A 7,359-nucleotide genomic window follows, 5' to 3' on the forward strand; every position below is an offset into this window, starting at 1 on the left:
AATATACCAGGATATCATCAATGAAAACTATAACAAATGAATCAAGATAAGGCCGGAACACACTGTTCATCAGATACATGAACGCTGCTGGGGCATTGGTCAGCCCAAAGGACATGACTAGGAACTTATAATGACCATATCTGGTCCTGAAGGCCGTCTTAAGAATATCTGAATCCCTGATCTTCAATTGGTGATAACCCGAACGGAGATCAATCTTGGAAAATACCCTCGCTCCTTGAAGCTGGTCAAATAGACCATCAATACGAGGCGAAGGATACTTGTTCTTCACTATTACCTTGTTCAATTGCCTATAATCGATGCACATTCTCATAGTGCCATCCTTTTTCTTCACAAACAGAACTGGCGCACCCTAAGGTGACACACTAGGCCGTATGAACCCCTTATCATAGAGTTCCTGCAGTTGCTCCTGTAACTCCTTCAATTTCGCTGGTGCCATATGATACGGCGGAATAGAAATGGGCTGAGTGCCCGGCACCAGGTCTATACCGAAATCAATATCCCTGTCCGGGGGCATGCCCGGCAGGTCTGCAAGAAATACATTAGGGAAATCCCTCACGACTGGGACAGAATCAATACTGGGAGTCTCAGCTCCAACATCCCTCACAAAAGCAAGATACGACAAACAACCCTTCCCAACCATACGCTGGGCCTTTAAGAAAAAGATCACTCTACTAGGAATATAATCAGTCACGCCACGCCACTCAATCCGTGGCACACCCGGTATAGCCAATGTGACTGTCTTGGCATGATAATCTAGAATAGCGCGGCATGGAGATAACCAATCCATGCCCAGAATGACATCAAAATCCACCATACTCAACAACAAAAGATCGACTCGGGTCTCCAGACCTCCAATAGTCACCAAACACGACCGTTACACACGATCTACAACAACAGTATCACCCACCGGGGTAGATACATGTACAGGTAAAGCAAGAAACTCACGAGGAGTACCCAAATAGTGCGCAAAGTATGAGGACACATAAGAATAGGTAGAACCGGGATCAAATAGTACAGAGCCATCTCTATGGCAGACTGAAATAATACCTGTAATGAAAGCATCAGAAGCAATGGCATCGGGTCTGCCTGGAAGAGCATAGAAACGGGCCTGACCGCCCCCTGATCGACCTCCCCCTCTGGGGCGACCCCTGGTTGATTGATCCCCACCCTTAGCTAGCTGGGCGGGTGGTGGTGGAGCAACTGGCGCTGAAGCTGATGACTGACCCCTCTGCTGGGATGAACTAGTAACACGGCAGGGACACTGCCACCACATGTGGCCCATCTGGCCACACTCGTAACAAATCATAGGTGCTGGAGAAGGGGACTGATGGGAACCACTCGCACTGGAGTGACCAGCAGAAGCACTCGGAGTAGAAGAGCCCTGAATAGATGGAGCACGGGATGAGCTCTGAGCTAGAAGGGAACTAAGTGAAGAATGGCCCTGGTGAGAACTATGGGAACCATGACCCGATGATGCTCCTCGATAACTTGAGCGATCAGACTGACCCTGACGGAACTGTCGGCCTCTGCCGTGCTGCAACTGGCCCCTCGAAGGACCACCACTGTAGCTACCAGATCCTCGAGGCCTCTTGGCCTCTCGCTCCTCTCGCTCCTGGCGACGGACAAACTCAATCTCTCTGGAAATATCCACAACCTCCTCGAATGTAGCACCAGTCACCCTCTCCCTGGTCATGAGGATACGGAGCTGATAAGTAAGACCATCGACAAACCTCCTGATCCTCTCTCGATCTGTCGAACGAACCAGATGGCATGACGAGCCAACTTAGAGAATCTCAACTCATACTGTGACATGATCATGTCTCCCTGACGCAACCACTACGCAGCTCCTCTCTGCGAGACTGCGGTACATACTTCTCCAGAAAGGGAACGGAGAACTGCTGCCAAGATAGAGGTGCTGCACCAGCAGGCCTACGCCTCTCAAGATCCTCCCACCAAGTAAAAGCAGGTCCTGAAAACTGATAAGTAGTGAAAGCGACCCCGCTGGTCTCCAGAATACCGGTTGTGCGAAGCATCCTCTGACACTTGTCTAAAAAGCCCTGGGCATCCTCGCCCTCTGCTCCGCTAAATGACGGAGGCTGAAGTCTCCCAAATCTCTCCAACCTGCGCTGCTCATCCTCTGGCATGACAGGAACTATATAGTCCTGAGCAGCTGCGACCGGCTGGGCTGGAGGTTCCCCGGCGTCTAAAGCCCCTACACGACCTGCTCAGGCGTGCGGGCGGCGGGAGTCTGACTGCCTCTCCCGGCCTGTGAAGTAGCTGCGGCTGTAGTGGCTGAAACCGCCTGAACTAGGCCAGTGCAAACGGATAATATCTGAGCCAAGGCCTCCTGAAGACCCGGAATGACAATAGGCAGAGCTGGTGCCTGAACTGGTGCTGCTGGAGGGTCCACAGCTGGGACCTGGTCCTGAACTGGGGCAGCTGGTGGATCTGCAGGTGCTGCCCTCGCTGCTCAGCCTCTACCACGGCCACGACCGCGTCCTCGGCCTCTGGTGAGCGTAGCTGGTGGAACTGGTGGTCGTCCATCCTATCCGGTAGCGCGTGTCCTCACCATCTGTGAGAGAATGGAACAACAGAAGTTTAGTACTTGGATCAACAACTCGCACGATAAGAATTTCAAGAAGGTGAAGTTTTCCTAAAGGTTCTGCAGCCTCTCGAGGATAAATACAGACATCTCCGTACCGATCCGCGAGACTCTACTAAACCTGCTCATGACTCATGAGACCTATGTAACCTAGGCTCTGATACCAACTTGTCACGACCCTAACCCCGAACCCCGGTTGCGATGGCGCCTCTCGTGAAGACAAGGCCAGCCAGTTCAACCAAACTCATCATTTAAAACAGTTAACCAACACATATTAGTTTTTAACATAATTTACTAACACAGAATAGCGGAAATAACGATGAAAATGCGGAAAATCCAACCCGACACAGCCCTAACCGGGGTGTCACAAGTCACAAGCATCTATGAATCCATAATACAGTCTGCTAAGTCATAAACTACTACATTTGTTTGAAAAGAACAGGAAAGATAGAGAGATAGAGACACGGGGCTGCGGACGTCAACAGCAACCTCGTAATCTTCGAAGAAGCCCGCCTGAAACTGGAGGAAATCAACACTCCGGAGCGGAACCTGATACGCCTGAATCTGCACACAGGGTGCAGGGAGTAAAGTGAGTACTCCAACTCAGTGAGTAATAAATGTAAATAATAACTGAAAGTAAGAAATCACGCAAGGCACAAAGCATTCGATGATGAAGCAGTAAAATCATTTCAAAATAGTAAAATCAGTGGAAATCCAGTAAAATCATCTTTCAACAAGTAAATAGGTATATGACAGATAATTAAGGTACGGTAAATAAATAAAAGCTCGCCCCTCGGGCACAGTATCACCACATGCGCCCCTCGGGCAACAACTCAGAACAATAACAGCCCCTCGAGCAACATCTCAGAACAATAACAGCCCCTCGGGCAACATCTTAGAACAATAACAGCCCCTCGGGCTCAATCTCACATCACACTGGGTACCCGCGCTCACTGGGGGTGTGCAGACTCTGGGAGGGGCACCTTACGGACCTAGCGCAATAATAAGTCATCTCGTGGCATCACAACTGGGCCCTCGGCCTCATATCAATCAAGCCACCTCGTGGCGTACATATCTCAGGCCCTCGGCCTCAAATCAATATCAATGTCCCCTCACAACATAGGCCCTCGGCCTTACTCAGTCAAAAATACTCATAAGCCCCTTGGGCAATAGTAAAACAGCGTGTCTCAGCCCAAAACATCATTTAAAATATCATTTAAGTCTCAAAACATGAGTAAAACCGGCTGAGTAGTAAAATAGTGGAAAAATACATGACTGAGTTCAAGTAAATATTTCAAACAGTGAGGAAAATATCAAGAAATTCCCCGAAGGATTCAAATAATTGGCATGAAGCCCAAATAAGACATTCATCCCAAATCATAGTGATAACAAATATGTTTTCGGTCAAATACGCGGTAAAATCATCAACCGGACGGACCAAGTCACAATCCCCAACAGTGTACGACCCCACGCTCGTCAACAGGCGTGTGTCTCACCTCAACATAGCACTACGATGTGCAAATATGGGGTTTCAAACCCTCTAAACATCATTTACAAGCATTACTCACCTCGAACCGGCTAAATCCCTAGCTCGCGATGCCTTTGCCTCTCGAATCGGCCTCCACGCGCGTCGAATCTAACCAAAATCAGAACAAATACGTCACAATAGGCTAAGGGAACAAAGCCCAAGCGAAAACAATCAAAAAATCTCAAAAATCCCAAAATTAGCAAAACCCGAGCCCCGGGCCCACTTCTCGAAACTCAGAAATTTTCACATCAACGGGTTCCTTATCCTTCCATGAGTTCATACATATCAAAAACTCTCAAATCCGACCTCAAATGGCCCTTCAAATCCCAATTTAAAATCTCAAAATTCCAAGCCCTAGTTCTTCCATTTTAGCTAGATTTCCATGAATTTCTAGGTTAATTACACAATAAAATCACGTTTTTGGTTTATAAAACTTACATCCAATCACTTCTCCTTGAATCCCTCTTCAATTTCCCTCAAAGAGCTCTCAAAATACTCAGCTATGGTGGAAAAATGGCTAAGACTCGCGGATGAAATGTTTAAAAAACTTACTGCCCAGGTCTAATTTTCTTCTATGCGATCGCGGAGATACCTTCGCGATCACGAAGCACAAAAGTTCACCCCCAATATTTACCCTATGCGATCGCATACCAACACCTGCGATCGCAATGCATAAGCTCCTGACCTTACGTGATCGCAAGCCTGACTCCGCGAACGCAATGAACAACTGAGCAACTCCCACAAATCCTCCTATGCGATCGCGGGACCCCTTATGCGATCGCAGAGAACAAAGTTCTGCAACACTGAACCTGCAACTTTCTACTATCTTTTAAGGCACGAAATGGTCCGATTGACCATCCGAAACTCAACCGAGGCCCTCGGGACCTCAACCAAACCTACCAACATAACCCATAACATCATTCAAACTTGTTCCAATCATCAAAACACCTCAAACAACATCAAATTACTCAAAACTCATCGAATTCAAGCCTAAATTTCCAAAAACTTCCGAAATACACTTTCGATCAAAACCCGACCAAATGACGTCTGAATGACCTGAAATTTTGCACACACATCCCAAATGACATAACGAAGCTACAACAACTCTCGGAATTCTATTTCGACCCTCGGATCAAAATCTCACCAACCAACCGGAAATCGCCAAAATATTAATTTCGCCAATTCAAGCCTAATTCTACACCGGACCACCAAAACCAATTCCGATCACGCTCCTAAGTCACAAATCACCTCCCGAAGCTAACCGAACCATCGGAACTCACATCCGAGCCCTCTAACTCATAATTCAACATCCGGTTGACTTTTCCAACTTAAACCTTCTTAAAAGAGACTAAGTGTCTCATTTCTTACCAAATCCAATAACGCAAACTAAACAGCTCTATCACATAAAACACGGATAACATAGCATAAAGAAGCAGAAATGGAGAAAACGGACCGGTAACTCATGAGACGACCGGCCGGGTCGTCACACAATTTATTCTAATAACACACACTAAAAAGAAAAAAATTGACTTTTTTGGCTACAAATAGCTAATTGGATAATATTAAGAATATTTTATGAATCGGCCAATTTTTGTAATTAGGGTTGTGCATTCGAATCGGTTTATCGATAAATCGAATCGATTATTTGTTATCGGTTTATCTATAACAGTTTATCGATTTATCGATTTCGATTTCATTTTCGAAATTTTCCTTATCGAGTCATCGATTTCGATTTTGATTTCGATGTTGTCCTCTTCGGTTATCGGTTTATCGGTAAACCGATAAGATATACTAAAAAGACAAATATACCCTTATTCTATAATACCCTTTCCTTTAACCTAAGTTCCTAACTCTAAAATTGGAGCAGAATCTTGCCGCAAAAATGGCTGTTCTCTCCACAGTGGCAGCCACTTCAAATGGCATCAACCAGCTCAATTACAGAGTAGGACCCAATTCGTCTCTCTGTACAACAAACCCACAAAATTTGCATAGTCAATAGCTTGGTACTCCAATCAAAATCTCTCTTCAGTCCAACAATTTCAAACTATTTCTTACAAAACATTGCCCCATTAAAGCCACCATCTCTTTTAGCTTTCCTTATGGAAAGTCAGAAGCTGCAGTATCTATAGAGAAAATTCCTAAATGGTCGTCAAAGCCGATAAAATCATTTGCCATGGGTGAATTGGAAGGAAGAAAACTTAAATATTCCACCACTGGAACAGAAGCCCTTCTCATGGGAATCCTGATTGAAGGACAAATTTTGCTTCAAAATATTTGAGGGCAAACAACATTACTCTCTTTAAAGTACGTGAAGAAACTATCAAAGTACTTGGAAAAGCTGACATGTGGTTTTTCAGTCCCGAGCATCCTCCTTTGACTGAAGATGCACAAAAGGCTCTTGATTGGGAACTTGATGAAAAACTCAAAACGAGTGACAATGGGGAGATTACAACTACTCATTTGCTCCTTGGAGTGTGGTCACAAGTAGGATCACCAGGTTATAAGATATTGTCAGTTTTGGGCTTCAACGATGAAAAAGCTCAAGAGTTGAAGAATGTAATAATAGAACCTGGTTTTGTGGATGATTAAGATGAAGATTTTTGTGTTGATGTATTCCTTTAACCTGAACTGAGTTTCCTCTGCAATCAGATTAGTCGTTTTGACGTGAAAAAAAAGTTCCTAATCCTATTATTTCCTCTACCCATTCGATTTTGCATGTGCTTGTTGACACAATTTTTATGTTATAAACGGTGTTCGTCTTATTTTAGCTTCTTTTTGTCCATATTAGTTAGGCGTGTTTATAGCGATATACTTTCCGTGGAATCCCGCAAATTTTCTTATTGGTGTAATCGATAACCGAATCGATAAGCCCCAAAAATCAATAAATCAAAATCGAAAAAATCGAAATCTTATTGAAACGATAACGATAAGCATATGTACAAATTCATAATCGATAAGTAATTATCGATAAGGGTCAAAATCGAATCGATAAATCAAATGCACACCCCTATTTGTAATAAGCTACTTATAAATGGGCATAACTGGTAATTTCCCAATAAAAAATTAAAACCGAACAGAAGAAATCACCGTACAAAGTTTAATTAGGTTTGTATTCGATAGGAGTAGTATTTTAAGATACGGAAAATATATTTGAAAATTTTCAAAACCGTAATGTCGTCTTTAGTTTCAAAATTCACATGAAATAAAA

The 7,359-nt window shown here is 44.4% G+C and overlaps 1 pseudogene; it reads left to right on the plus strand.

The window, feature by feature from the left end:
* Positions 1-6,033: 6,033 nt before the first annotated feature.
* LOC109207163 lies at positions 6,034-6,740 on the plus strand (annotated as a pseudogene).
* Positions 6,741-7,359: the final 619 nt, after the last annotated feature.

Source organism: Nicotiana attenuata, unplaced genomic scaffold (assembly GCF_001879085.1).
Source record: "Nicotiana attenuata strain UT unplaced genomic scaffold, NIATTr2, whole genome shotgun sequence".
NCBI classification, from domain to species: Eukaryota; Viridiplantae; Streptophyta; class Magnoliopsida; order Solanales; family Solanaceae; genus Nicotiana; species Nicotiana attenuata.